At 38.0% G+C, this 13854-nt stretch overlaps 1 protein-coding gene across 2 annotated transcripts in view; it reads right to left on the bottom strand.

The window, feature by feature from the left end:
• EFL1 (elongation factor like GTPase 1) overlaps window positions 1-13854 on the bottom strand; it is a 218837-nt gene that overhangs the window by 107159 nt on the left and 97824 nt on the right. The gene's annotated exons all lie outside the window — the stretch shown is intronic.

Genomic DNA, 13854 nt, shown 5'->3' with positions numbered 1-13854 from the left:
CTAAGAAGCATCTGCCACCAGATTCAAATTCAGGTCTTCCTGGCTCCAAGTCTAATGTTCTATCCACTATGGCATTTGATACTACCAAAGCCTAAAAGATTAGACAATGCCTATTTTTCTATTCCTCTGTCAAAAATTCTAAAATAAAGTAGTCACTCCCCCATCCCTAATATTATACCAGAAAACAACATCTTCCTTATGGGTGAGAATCTGGTATCTAACAGTAGTTCCCCTTCTTGGATCCTCCAAGTAGAGATCACTGGATCACAGATTTAGAGCAAGAAGATCCCTCAGAGGTCATCTAATTCAACTCCTTCATTTTACACTTTTGAAGAATGAAATTATCATGAGGGTAAATCAAAATATTATTAGTTGCTTTGCTTTTGGCAGACACACAACTTCTACCATATGTCCAAATAAATGAAGTCTCTCATTATTTCTACATACCATGACTACGACTTAGGGCTGTGGTGTGTTTCCCAAACTTCTCATGTGTTTTCTCTGTCTAGGTTGTCTACAGATGACAATATCCATCATTTGTTTCCATTCATCTTTACCTGAATACTCCCCTCCTTGCCTCCTTCCTCTGGTTCCAGGATATGCACACATGATTGTATCTTCTTGATATACATACCACTTCTGTCACCTTTCTCCTTTCTTTTGAATAACGCACATACCTTCCCAGAATTGTAATCTAGTCACATGTGGCATAACTCCAAGTCTCAGGGAGAGCTACGAGATCAAGTTTGCTTCCTTGCCTTAAAACTCTAGTTCCAAATGCTTGCTATACTCTGTCCATTTGCATAAAGACATTTGAGGTGTTAAGTTTTGTTACCGGTTCTTTTCTTGAATCTTGTTTGTTGTATACTTCTGCATGTTGCAACTGATCAGTCTAGTTAGAAGGTACAGTTTATGAAGAGCAAGAAGGTGAATAGATAATGAAGAGACATCAATTCCACGCTGAGGAGTTTATATTTTATTCTAGAGGCAATATATAATGACTGAAGTTTCTGGAGCAAGGCAGTGACACACTCAGACCTGCACTTTAGTAAGATTACTTTGACAGCTATATCAAAGGTAGATTGGAAAGTGGAGGGACTAGAAACCAGGAGGACAATTAGGAAGAGAAAGGTGATGAGGGTATGTACTGGAGTAGTGAGTGCGTGAATGGAGAGGAGATGGATGTGACGGATGTAGTGCTAGTAGAAATGCCAAGACTTGGGAACTGATTGATTGGCTGTGGGGAGTGGGAGAGAATTAAGAGTCAAGGATCATGACAAATTTGCAAACCTGGATGACTGGAAGATTGATGGTAACTTGGAAGGAAATAAGGAAGGTAGGGAAAAGGGTGGGCTTAAGGCAGCAGATAATGAATTCTGTATAGACATCTCAACATGTCTGATGGAGATGTCCAATTAGATAGTTGGTGATGAGGAATATATTGAGGCATTGATTAATGGAGTCACTAATAGAGTAGGGAGGGGAGAGACATGTGCAAGAGTTGGTTTTTTTTTTTTAAATCCACCATCAATACTGATAAGACTTAAGCTAATCCTTCAAAGCAAGTACGTAATTGGACAAATTTTCATGGTAGTAGTAAACTGGTGTGGGAAGGAATCCTGAAGATAAGACTTTAAGATGACCTATTTTTAGCACATATCTACAATCCAAATGCACTTTGGAGTAGGCTGCTCACCCCCAAATATATGCCATTTCCATAACCCAGCAAGCAACATTTCTTTACTTCCTTTCAACAAAGCTTATGCTTTCCTACATTCTTCCATCAAAACACCAAGTCAAGGTTTGAAAATGTCTTCCACAAAGTGTTTAAGTTTTGAACCTCTATTTTAATGCACAGTTCAAATTGGTACAAAATTAACCACATGTGCTACAGAAAGCATTTTTGGGCATTACAAATATAGGCATTTTTTAAAAGTAAAATTACAAAGTGGCCTACTTCATGCTCCCCTGGCATTGCCCTCTAAGTAACTCTGCCCACCTCTATTATTAACTCTACTATCATTCCTATTACCTGACAAACTTATTGCTTCTTTGCCTCATGTATAAAAAGACAAAAGGAAAATATCTTGTAAATGTATGGTAGTAGGATTTTCTCATTAACAATATCCCAAAGTGTTCATTCCTCAGTGACCATATTGAAATTCCTGAGGTTTCACTAGGCTTCATTATATAAACAACATTGTATCAGTACCCTGTTCTACTTTAAAAATAAACTCCTAAGTTTCATAGTTTGTTTAAAAAAGGACTACATCCATTTTCACTTTTGCCAAGGCAAGTCAAAGAATTTTTTAAAAAGCATTGTGTTTACAATTAAGATAGCAATAACAACCCAATGACTGGAGCCAGAACACTTTAGCAGTAGCTAAGCACCCAATAGCAGTTTCCTCTTTTTTTTTCCCCTTCTTTTTTTGACAGTAAGAGGACTTAGTCATTTGGCCCAAATGATTTAGTACTTAAACCTCAGCCTGCAATCATTTTCACTTTCTTTGACCTAAGGGAAAACTACTGAAATCATTTTTCTCTTTCTGTAAACTTAAAAAAAAAAAAGGAAGAATGTTAAGATTAATATATGTGCTTCCAACACTTGGACCTCATGTATTGGTGGAAAATTCAGCTATGACACTTCCTTCATTCTCCTTATGCACTCGGTCTGAACCCTCAAGCCCACCCTTTTGACATTTTCAGCAGATGACTTCACCTCTTACTTTACCTGGGAAATCACTGGGAGCTTCTTGGTTTCTTCATCTGCAAAATGGAGATAGAAATAGCACCTACCTCATAGGTTTGCCATGAAGGTAAAATTAGGTAATGTATGTAAAGATCATTAGAAACTTAAAGCATTTGTGATCAACGCTGATAACCATTTCTTTGTTTCCATTTCTAAAGACCTGTCTTTATACAGACCTTCTCATCCTGCCCTCCTATAAAAAGAAATGCCTCTCTTCTCAAAAATTAATCTCATTCCTAATATTATTGAAGACATCAACCCTCCAACTACTCCATTCCTTCCCTTATTTTTTCTTTCTCTACTACTTTCATTTGTAGATGACCATCAAATCTGTATTTTCAATCAAGAACACAGTGTACCTGAAAGTTTCTGACTCTTCCTATTGGTGCCAGTGTACATTTGAGACCCACATCCATATGCAGTTCAATTTGATGTTTTCACTTACTTCTACCTCAAATTACCTCAGGGGATCTGGACTCTTGAGCTCACCTACCTTGACCTTTGAGAATGGCCTTAACCTGAGGACATTCATGCCTTCTCAAGTCTTCCAGGAAGCAATTACTAGGTTCCTAGACTCCAAAGACTCACTATGAAGCCTTGCTGAACTAATAACATTCTCTTTCAACCACTGAAATTGGTGGTGTTTTTTTTAAAACGATACACTTTCAAACTAGTGTATTATAAATTGATATCAATTTCCCAATTCGGGTCTAGACTAAAAGTTTTTTTTCTTTTCAATCAAAGAAACTTATTAGAACCTAGCACACAGCATCATTAGAAACCACTTTATACCAAACCTCAATTAAAAGTAGGGAGAAAAATTATACCATGTAACAAGTCATTGCAAAAATAGAAAACTCATACATTTCTCATCTTCAAAATGAGATTAGGCTAGATGATCTTTTATAATTTCTTCTAATTCAAAAGTCCTATGATTCTAAGATTAATTGTGTATTCTTTGTGGTAATAATTTCATTACAAAAATAAAATCACTGTGATCTGAATAACTTCCTTAATTTGCTAAATAATTTACCAATAATTTCCTCATAAGGATCCAAGTAAAGAGAAAAAAAGCCTCTAAAAAGAAAATCACTGTTTCTTACTAGAATCATTATTAAAGGCTTTTTTCACATGGAAAATATAACATTCCTTCACTGAATTATTCATAAGTCACAATGATAGTAGAAAAGGTAAATAAATATTGGAACATGGATAAGTTTAAAAAGGAAAAGAAGCAAATGAACTTGGAGGTAAAGTTTTTAGTTCCTTTATAAATAACTGAAGTTAAGCCATTCTATTAATGATGTTTTATTGTTTTGTTTTTTTTACTTATAGACTAGCAGTATCAAACAGGATTGCATTATATTAGACAAATGAAACAGACAAATTGGATAATCTATCCAATCACCTTTCCCATAGCAGTGAATAACTGTCCCTAGGCTCTAGACCCAGGTTACTTCATCCTCTAAAATGTTGGCATTTGAGGCTTTGGGGAAAGTATAAATGCAAGAGCGTTCAACTTGGAGTCACAAGCCCTAGGTTTGAATCCCCGCTCTGCTACTTATTAGAGTTCTGAGACACTGGGATTGTTTAATCTTCCCGACCCTCTGGTTCCTTCTCTGTAAAATGAGGGGGTTAAAATATATGACCTCTAAGATCACTTCCAGATCGAGGTTCCTATCCCCAATCAATCCTGTAGCTTAAAAGCAGTCATTAATGTGAAAATATGTTTAATATGAATGTATATGTAGAGACTGTATCAGATTGCATGCCATCTTGGGGAGGGAGAAAGGGAGAGAGGGAGAGAAAATTTAAAACTCAAAGGCTTGTGGAACTGAATGTTGCAAACTAAAAATAAATAAATAAATTTGAAAAAAAAAAAAAGCAGTCATGCATGTGCTGACCCTGGGGGGAATCTACCCCTATTATTTCCTTCTAACTTTTCAAATGCTGGGAACCATCAACAAATGCCACTTTTAGATGGAAAGTGTTGGCATTTCAGAATTGCTCTTTTTAAAAAAATTATGTAGATTATAAGGAGGAGATTTTTTTTAAAATGGTATTTAAGGAAAAGTGATGGAATGAGATTCAGGAGTCCTAGGTCTGCCCAAATTGGGCTAAAATAGTGGTGTGACTTTGAACGTGACACTGAACTTTCCTGAAGCTCGGCATCCTCTTTTGTTAAATGCATGAGTTGGACTAGATGATTCCTAAAGTTAATTACATGACTCAAAAATGAACTTGCTGATGAATTTTCAAAGCCTTCTCATCTGTTAAGCAAATAGTAATATACAATACTGATCTAACCATTGTAATTATACTCTACATTACCCATTGTAAGTTTTCTTTCATTTAGGAAATTAATTACATAAGAAAACAAAAAGTACTGAAATTAAACATGTCAACGTCAGCATTTCCCTTTCTTTCCTACTGGGTTCAACATTTCCTTCTGGTGTGAAACCACCATCAAGTATAAGCCTTCTCCTATCAACAACAAACAAAAAATAAAGGGTTATTTACAAAGTGGCCTCTCTACTCACAATAGCAGGGCCCTTAGGTCACAATGAACAAGTAAATCAACCTTCTTCTTCATCAGTAAATAATCTTGAAGGTTATTTCCAGTGCTAATTTTTATGAGTCTGTGACTATTTTTACCACTCAGGCTTTCTCTGCAGTGTCCATGAACCACCACCTTGCATAGGAATAAACAGCCCCTATAAGGTTTCTGGTAAGAGATACAGAAAGGGCCCCAAAATGTTCAACCCTCCTCTAGTCCTTGGAGACAAGCTATTCTCATAATTTCACTATTTACAGTGTTACAGAGGCATAAGGCACCATATTTTATATAATATGAACTTTAGCTATGCCTTTCAAATACCATTTAGGGAAATCTGATTACTCCCCTGAAACTGATTTACTTGGAGAAAGTCTAAGTGGAAACGGATAGTCAAGAACAGCTAGCTGAAGAGAGCAAGTCCCTGCCAGTGAACTCTGTCAGAGGCCTAAAGAACATTCAAATAATGCCTAATTTAGGGCAAGGGAAGTGAGGAAGATGGAGAAGTGAGAAGTATTTTTAATCTTCCCAATTAGCCATGGGGTAAAAGGATCTTTTTAATGTCTGCTTTCAGTAGACCCCAAATTCCTAGTAAAGGGGAAAAGGCATAGTCCTATTTGGGAACCATTATATTAATCTTAACAAGTGTCATTAAATGGTCTTAATCCTTGTTCCCTCAATTCCCCTTCTCTAGCCAAATGTGTCTCCAACTACCTTGACCTGAAGGCTCAAATCTGTTCACACTCTGGGAATAGTTGTGGCCCTAAGTACAATGCATAAGACTAACTTTCTATTAAACTCCACTGGCGAAGAGAGTGCTGATTGCCTAGATCCAGTTTCTAAGTCTTTCTTCAGGCTTGGAGCCTGGATCCTTGATGATAATTCACATTTACACAGTTCTTTAAGGTGCTACCTTATTGGTTGTGTCAGTATTATCTTCAATTTTACAGATGAGGAAACAGGTTCTGGGATGTTAACTGATCCAAATGTCATGATTCTAAGTTCAGAATTCTTCTAGCTCTGAGCTTGATCCTTCACTTTCTTGGACCTATGTCACCTGTCCAGGGTATAGACCAATGGCCAAAGAATGACACTCCAACTGAAGCAAACTATTTGCTCTCTCTAGTTTTTTTTTTTGGTTTTGTTTCTTCTTTCTCATGGTTCATTCCAGTTATAATTCTTCTTTATAACTTGAGTATTCTGAAAATAAGCTTAATGTGAAGGTATATGTAGAATCTATATTGGAGTACATGCTGACTTGGGGGGAAGGAGGGGGAGGAGAGGAAGGGAGAGAAAATTTCGAATTCAAAAACTTATGGAACTGAGTGCTGTAAACTAAAAATAAAAAATAAATTTAAAAAAAGACAATAAAAAAAAAAGAAAACCTTAAACCACTAAGTAAAAAAAAAAAAGGCACTCCAAGAACTTCCCTGGGAAGAAAATTGGAATTCAGAAGACACTGCAACCCTAGCTGGGAAAGAGCTCTCTGTCCACAACAAAAATGTAGCACACCTATCCAAGTCCAACTTGGAGAATCCCTGCAATAAAGAAATTAAAAATAATGTGCTAAGGATGCTATGACCTTTGCTATACCCAGGTCCTTTTAGGGCCAGGGCAGACTCACTCTTCCATAGTAAAGGACTTCCAAAAGGCACAGAGACATCTGTGAAAAATCAGCCCTTCCCGGGGAGGATCAGTCAGCTTAGCACAACTAACCTACTGATAGAGATGCCAGGCTTTGTTTGAACCTTCACTTTGCCTTTGCCTGGTCATATCTCCTTCAGCATTTTTGATACTTCCTGACTGTCTCACCCTCCTTCTAGTGGGACAAGCTGCCTATTTTAAAAAGCATTTGGCTCCACCCTGCCTGACAACCATAGGATTTTCATCTGGACAGGACTCTAATTGGGAATGCTACAACGAGGGAAGAATTCAGGGTGTGGAGAAAAAGAGCCCAATCCCTAGCCTAAGGAGCAAACAGGCAGCTTGTCCTGTTTGGGGAGAGCCATGACAACGTCTGGTTTCAGGGAGTGGGGGAAGGAGGGACAACCCAGGACAGTCCAAGACAGGCACAATATGACCATTAGGGTGCTACTGATCCTGGGAATCCTGTGTGCCAGGGAGTGGGGCAGGCAATCTATTCCAATCACAGTTTGGTGGGCAGAAGAAGGGAAATCCTGGGAGAAGGGCATGGCAAAGACAGGACTCTATGGAGTAAGGACAGTATGGTAGTCCTTGGCTATCCCACCAGATACTGTTGTCCAAGAAAAAAAAAATTAGTGTATGCTTTCCCAATTATTGAAATCTTGGAATAAATCCTTGGTTGCTCCACATTAGTTTTTCTCTGCTCTGCTTATAGGTCTTTCCCTGTTCTTCAAAGCTCTGCTTATGGGTCACTTAATCCAACCCTTATATTTTACAGATGAAGAATCTAAAGCCCAAAGATGTTAAGTGACTTGCCCAGGTCACACAGGTAGAAAAGGCAGGGTTTAAATCCAGTTTTCTTACATCAAATTCAGTAGTGTAGTACTGGGCCTGGAGTCAGAAAAAACTGAGTTCAAATCTGGCCTCAGACACTTAATAGCTATGTAATTCTGGGTACGTCATTTAACCTTTGCTTGCCTCAGTTTCCTCATCTGCAACATGGAGATAATAACAGCACCAACTTCTCGGGGTCCCTGTGAGGATCAACTGAGATCAGAGCTGTTAAGCACTTAGCACAAAGCCTGGTGCAGACTAAGGACCATTCAAAGTTAGCACCATCATCATCATTAGGCCACTGTCACAGCACAGCAGCAGAGCAGGGTACCTGACAGTGTATGTGTAAAACCAGTTGCTCTTCAACCATATATACAAACAGCAGCTGTACATAGCTGGACAGTCTGGCTGTACCCTTAACAGGCAAAGCTTGGGAACTCAAGCCTAAGCCAACATGACCTATTTCTTTCTACCTGGGTTAGTCTTTCGGAATTCAACCTCCAGCCCACATGACTCAAGAGTGCTCTCCTGTCTAAACCTTTGTCTCTCTTGTGCTGTGACCCTCTAAATTCTACTGTGACATATGCGGGCAGTAATAAACACAGAAGTCACAAGTATTTTTCTAAAATTCATCTAAAATCTGACCTATTAAGCACTTATTGTTCAATATGTAATATCTAAATAGCTATTTACGATGTCTTACATCTGTCAAGTGTTTTCAATTCAAGCATCTATGATGAGCTCACTAGGAAAACTAGTTCTGAAAAGAAGGGAGAAGCATGAGGAAGGGAAACAGTGAAGAGCAGCGAGTAACTAGAGCTCTGATACTAGAAGTGCTGCTTGCAGAAGACCACTGGCCAACCTGATTCTGTTCACGCTACACCATCAGACATCTTCCAACTATGCTTGGCACAATGAAGGCACGTTTCTAGCAAAATCCATCATACTGATATTATAACCAAAATTTGGTACCTGGGCAATATTTTCCTTCATATTTCCTTCCACTCATCTAGTAAAGTCTGTATAAAACCCAGACCAATCCTGATGACACCTGCTGCTCTCTCCAATATTTTATCCATTTTTACAGATTCAACTAATATCACCATGAGATAAGCCCCAAATTGACATCTTCAGCTCTGACTTCTCCCCTGAGATACACTCTCATATCGTTAACTATCAGGGGGCCACTTGCATTTAGGTGTTCTACCATCCCAAACTCAGCATATTTGAAACCAAATTCACAATCTTTTTACCAAGGCCTGCTCCCCTTCAAAACTTTCCTGACCTCTACTAAATGGAAAAAATGTGTGTGTATGTATGTATAAGCCCAACAAAGGAATCGACATTTATTAAGTATATACAGAACAGTGCTGGCTGTTAGAGAAACAAACACAATAATAAAAAAGTTTTTATGTCCCTTCCATCTCCTCCCCCAAGGAGATTAAATAAAATAGGGTTAGAAGTTGTACACAGATAAGAAAATGCAAAATAATATGATGGAGAGAGCATTAACAACTTGGTGGAGAGGGGCATGCATGTTGAAGAGAGAGCAAGGATGGCTTCAGGAAAGAGTACATCTTCCCTAAGCCTTGAAGGAAGATCAGGATCCTAAGAGGTGAGGTGTTTTTACAAATGTATAGAAGCAGGAGATAAGACTGTTACATCTGGAGACGGCTAGTTATCTAGTTTGTTCAGAAGAGAAAACATATAGAGTAAGGTGCTGGCCACTTGGGTAGAGAACTTGGGAAATACAAGAGAAATGCTATGGAGGTAGAACTGATGAGATGAGGATGAGGAAAAGAGTGAAGGGTGACTTCCAGGAAATGAATCTGGGTGCTTGAGTAGGAGGCCAATTTACATAGAGGCAGATCTGTATATGAAAAATAGAAATGTACAGAAAAAGGAAAATCAAATATGAATAAGTTGCTATAGACATTTTATGCGACAAAATTCATATATTTAAATGTAGATAATTGCAAAGCAAAATTCTGTTGGGGTATCACTGCTGACTCCCCATCACCTTTCCACATTCAATCAATCATCAAATCTTGTTGACTTTTTTCCCTTGATGTTTCTTGTATCCTTGTCATTTCAAATCTATACTACTGCAATAGGTTCTCTTTCTTAAATCCTTCTCCATCTAATGCAAAATTCTATTTTGGTCACTCACTAGTGGAGCTTCACAAGCTCATAAATTCTTAGGCATGCTACAGTCTAGAGCTTTGTGGCTGCTCCAAACAAAACTCTGACCTCAGATATGCTACATTTTAATTACTGGGTACAACACTATATACATCAAAAAGCTTAGTTCTGCAGTTACCTTTGGAAACAAGTGTAATGTTGAGTAAAGGATACTAGATGTGAATTTGGAAAACCTGAGTTTGAGCATCAGTTCCGACAGTTATTAGCTAGGTGACCTCAGAGACATGCAGACTGCTGTCATGCTTTGCTTTCCCTAATGCCCTCAAGAGGGAAAGAAATGGCACTTAATATCTCTAGAACTCAGTTCATTCCTCTGAAAAACAGAGATATTAAAACCTACATGAGCTTCCTCAATTTCTTCTTCGGTAAAATAGGGATTATAATATTCATAAGATCTTCCACACCGACCTGCTATGAGGTAAACACTTGGTCAACTTTAAAGTATTATGTAAAAGTGATTTTGATATACAGGATGTCCCTAAAGTCTGGACACATAGGCAAAAATGCATATTTTGAAATATTTGGAGTATTAGCAGACCTTAGCTTCCTTGACTTCTTTTTCTGGGGTATGCTAAAGGAGAAGGTGTACTCAATGAAAATCACAGATGCAACACACTTGATTGAACGCATAAAGAGTTAATTAAATTGACGGCAATGAGGAGTTATTGCATCGAGTTCACATGAATCTGGCAAAGTGCATCAACCTTTGCATCACAAATGATGGAAATCATATTGAAGATGTTATTTGTTAATATTCCAATTAAATAAAATGTTGCTGAAAATTTCATTCATTTCATTTCTTGAAAATATGCATTTTTGCCTACGTGTCTAGACTTTAGGAACACCCTGTATTACTACTGCAGGCACTGTTAAGTCTCAGCTAATACAGCTCCCATGTTGACAATGCTGATCTCCATTCAGTTACTAGGGGCTACAGAAGCTTTTTGTTTTTTAGAATGAAGAAAAAAATGTACATATACTTTGAAATGTAGGCAATATCTGATGTTATTTTGCAGTGGTTCCTCACCATGTTTTGCAATGGTTCACTTTTAAAACTAAGAACTGAATACAGACCTTAGGAAAACAGAACAAAATCATTAGCAAGATAACAAACCTGAGCAAGAATGAATAAAAGAAACCATGTGGAGACCAAAGTTTAATTTGTAAGTGTAAGTAAGGTGGATTTTAGTGTACGTAAGGTGGATTTTAGTGTGTATAAAGTGGATTTTTGTTATTATTTCTTAGAGTTCAGTTTCTCAGGATCCATAGCCATAACAATCTCTTGTTCCCAGGTATTAGATATGAATTTTCACGATTATGGTTCAAAACATCTCCACCATGCTTGCACAGCATTATATAATGATAAATAATATAAATATTTGTGCTTAAATTGTAAATATCTACTGTGACTGCACAGTGAGATACAGGGATGAGGTGATGTACACTTGTGAGGCTACTGCTGGCTATATGCCTTCTTTGTCTGTTACCCTATAAAGCAGGTGGGGAACCCTTAGGGTTGAATACACAAGCTGGAATACTGTGTGTGCTTTGATCGGCCCCCATCAAGACTTGGGGGGATATCTGTGTTTGCCTCAACCAGCCCGCATTGAGGCTTGAGGGGATTTAGGGGAATACATAAGCTGTCTCGATTGACCCCATTGAGATGTAGGTGTAGTTGCCCCGCTTCTCACCGGCTCCTGCGAGAAGGATGATATGGGAATGCTGTAGGACTTGGTGCTCCCATTATCAGCAACCCTTGTGAGAAGACTAGACTAGAAAAAAGTAAGATTATTAACTCCTTCAAAGCTGTCTTCCCGCCTGACCAGATCAAGAGTGAACCTGTGCTAGCAGCCATCCTGAGGGCTAGTGCTCTCTCTCTTACAGTAATAGATCAAACTTAATAAAGACTTCAACATACAGATAACTATGCCAACCTATCAATTATATCCTTCTCCTTTGTCCTTTTCCATTGCTTTTTGTCCATTCACCTCTTGTATTTGTGTATACGTGTTCCTTTCAGAAGTTCCAAAGAGCACCCCAGTCTCCTACTTTGAGGTTCTATTATTTCTTTACATTCCTTGCATTTGTTTTCCTTGCTGTATTAGCCTCCATGAAAAGCCTACTCCAGCACTTCATTATAGCATGAAATTCACTATGGGCCAGGCTGGCAGAGTTGAGTCTCTGATACATTCTGTATCAAACTGGTAAACAGTTTAGAGTACTGGCCATGCACCTTGTGCCAGCCTAGTAAAATCATGAGAAGCTCATCACCAGAATATCAATCACCAAATGAGGAACTGTTTTAGTTGAATAAACTCAGGAAAACTATCTTAGGTGCAACCAGATGGCAGCTGGCATTAGTTGTAGGTACAGCCACACTAATGACATGGTTCATGGGCTCATATGAGAGAGAAATTGTGTGTGGTGGAAGGGCAGGGGAGGTAAGAAAGAAGCGAGGTCTGTCTGGAAGTGAATGAATTGAAGGTTAACACAGTCATTGTTCTGTTGGTGGAACAGAAGCAGAGCAGCTAGTGGTTTTTTAGAGAAGATAAGAAGACACCAGGAACAGCTGTAAAGCAAAAAAAGAAAGTGGGAAAACAAAGCAAGGTAATCACCATAGTAATAACAGAACAAAATCATTAGCAAGATAACAAACCTGAGCAAAAATGAATAAAAGAAACCATGTGGAGACCAAAGTTTGCCAAGATAACAGTTTGCATTTTCCCCCAGTCCTTCTACACTTTTTCTTCCCAGGCACTGTGCTGCTCTCCCCAGTCCCAATACCCACTCTGCTCAAAGTAGAGCAGCTGTTTGGTACTTGGGGATTTGACTGGCAGGTGGTAAAATGGAGCTCTGCAGTAACATCTCCCCATCAGGCAGCCCTTCTGTTCTCATATAATGTGTCCATAGCATCCATGACCTTACATGAGGCTGTGTGAATGTAAGGTTGTATGAGCCACTTGCTATGAGGAAATCTGGGTAATCATAGCCAATAGCTTGAGAGGACAAAATGCAAATTAACAGATAAATTTTGCCAGCCTAGCCATTTTCTGAAACAACAAGCAAATTGTAACTACTTCCTTCATAACAACTATATTCCATATAGCCAAAACAAAGTGGAAGATCATGCAAATACTTGGATCATTCAGGCAAAAATCCCCAATGCTCTATTTTTGTCTAGAATGAAAAAAATTCACAATACTTGCACAGCCTTTCCATTATACTTTGGCTAAGCTGACCTAATCTATGAATTAAATAGGAAGAAATAATCTTTCCCTATATTACAGATTCTTTTAGCTGAGAAACAGATGGGGTTACTTCACACAGGTTTCAAATAGAAACAATTCAATTGCTGCTTAAATTACTAATGTACAATCCTCAGCTTAAAGCAAGCAACACTGCTTCTTTTGATAAAAAGGATAGCCTTTTAATTGGAGAGAAAGGGCCTAATCCAGGATGATTAAGAAACAAGTTCAGCAAAAGAACTAATAAAGTAACTATTTTAAACACTTTAAAGTACTTAAATGAAGACATAATACAGAAAACAAATATCATTTGTAACTAAAACAAATCCTCCCCATCCAAAGGGAAATGCTTGGAATAAAGGGACAAATTAATCACTATTTAGACAACAGGTTATCCTAAAGATGTAAAAACCATGAAATTATTCATATTTTGTTCAAAATAAATGTTAAATTCAATTCATTAATGAAACTCTTTCAAAGTTTCTTGATCTTCCATCATACTATATGACCAATACATCACAGAGTTAGCTCATTCAACATACCATGACCTTCTAGCCCAGTGACCAATCAGAACTTAAGCAAAACAAATTCAGAAGGGAACTTATTAATATTCATTATTTTCTTGA

Source organism: Trichosurus vulpecula, chromosome 8, assembly GCF_011100635.1.
Source record: "Trichosurus vulpecula isolate mTriVul1 chromosome 8, mTriVul1.pri, whole genome shotgun sequence".
NCBI classification, from domain to species: domain Eukaryota; kingdom Metazoa; phylum Chordata; class Mammalia; order Diprotodontia; family Phalangeridae; genus Trichosurus; species Trichosurus vulpecula.
Note: the sequence above shows the minus strand (reverse complement) of the source record. Positions and strands in the feature narration are given on the sequence as shown.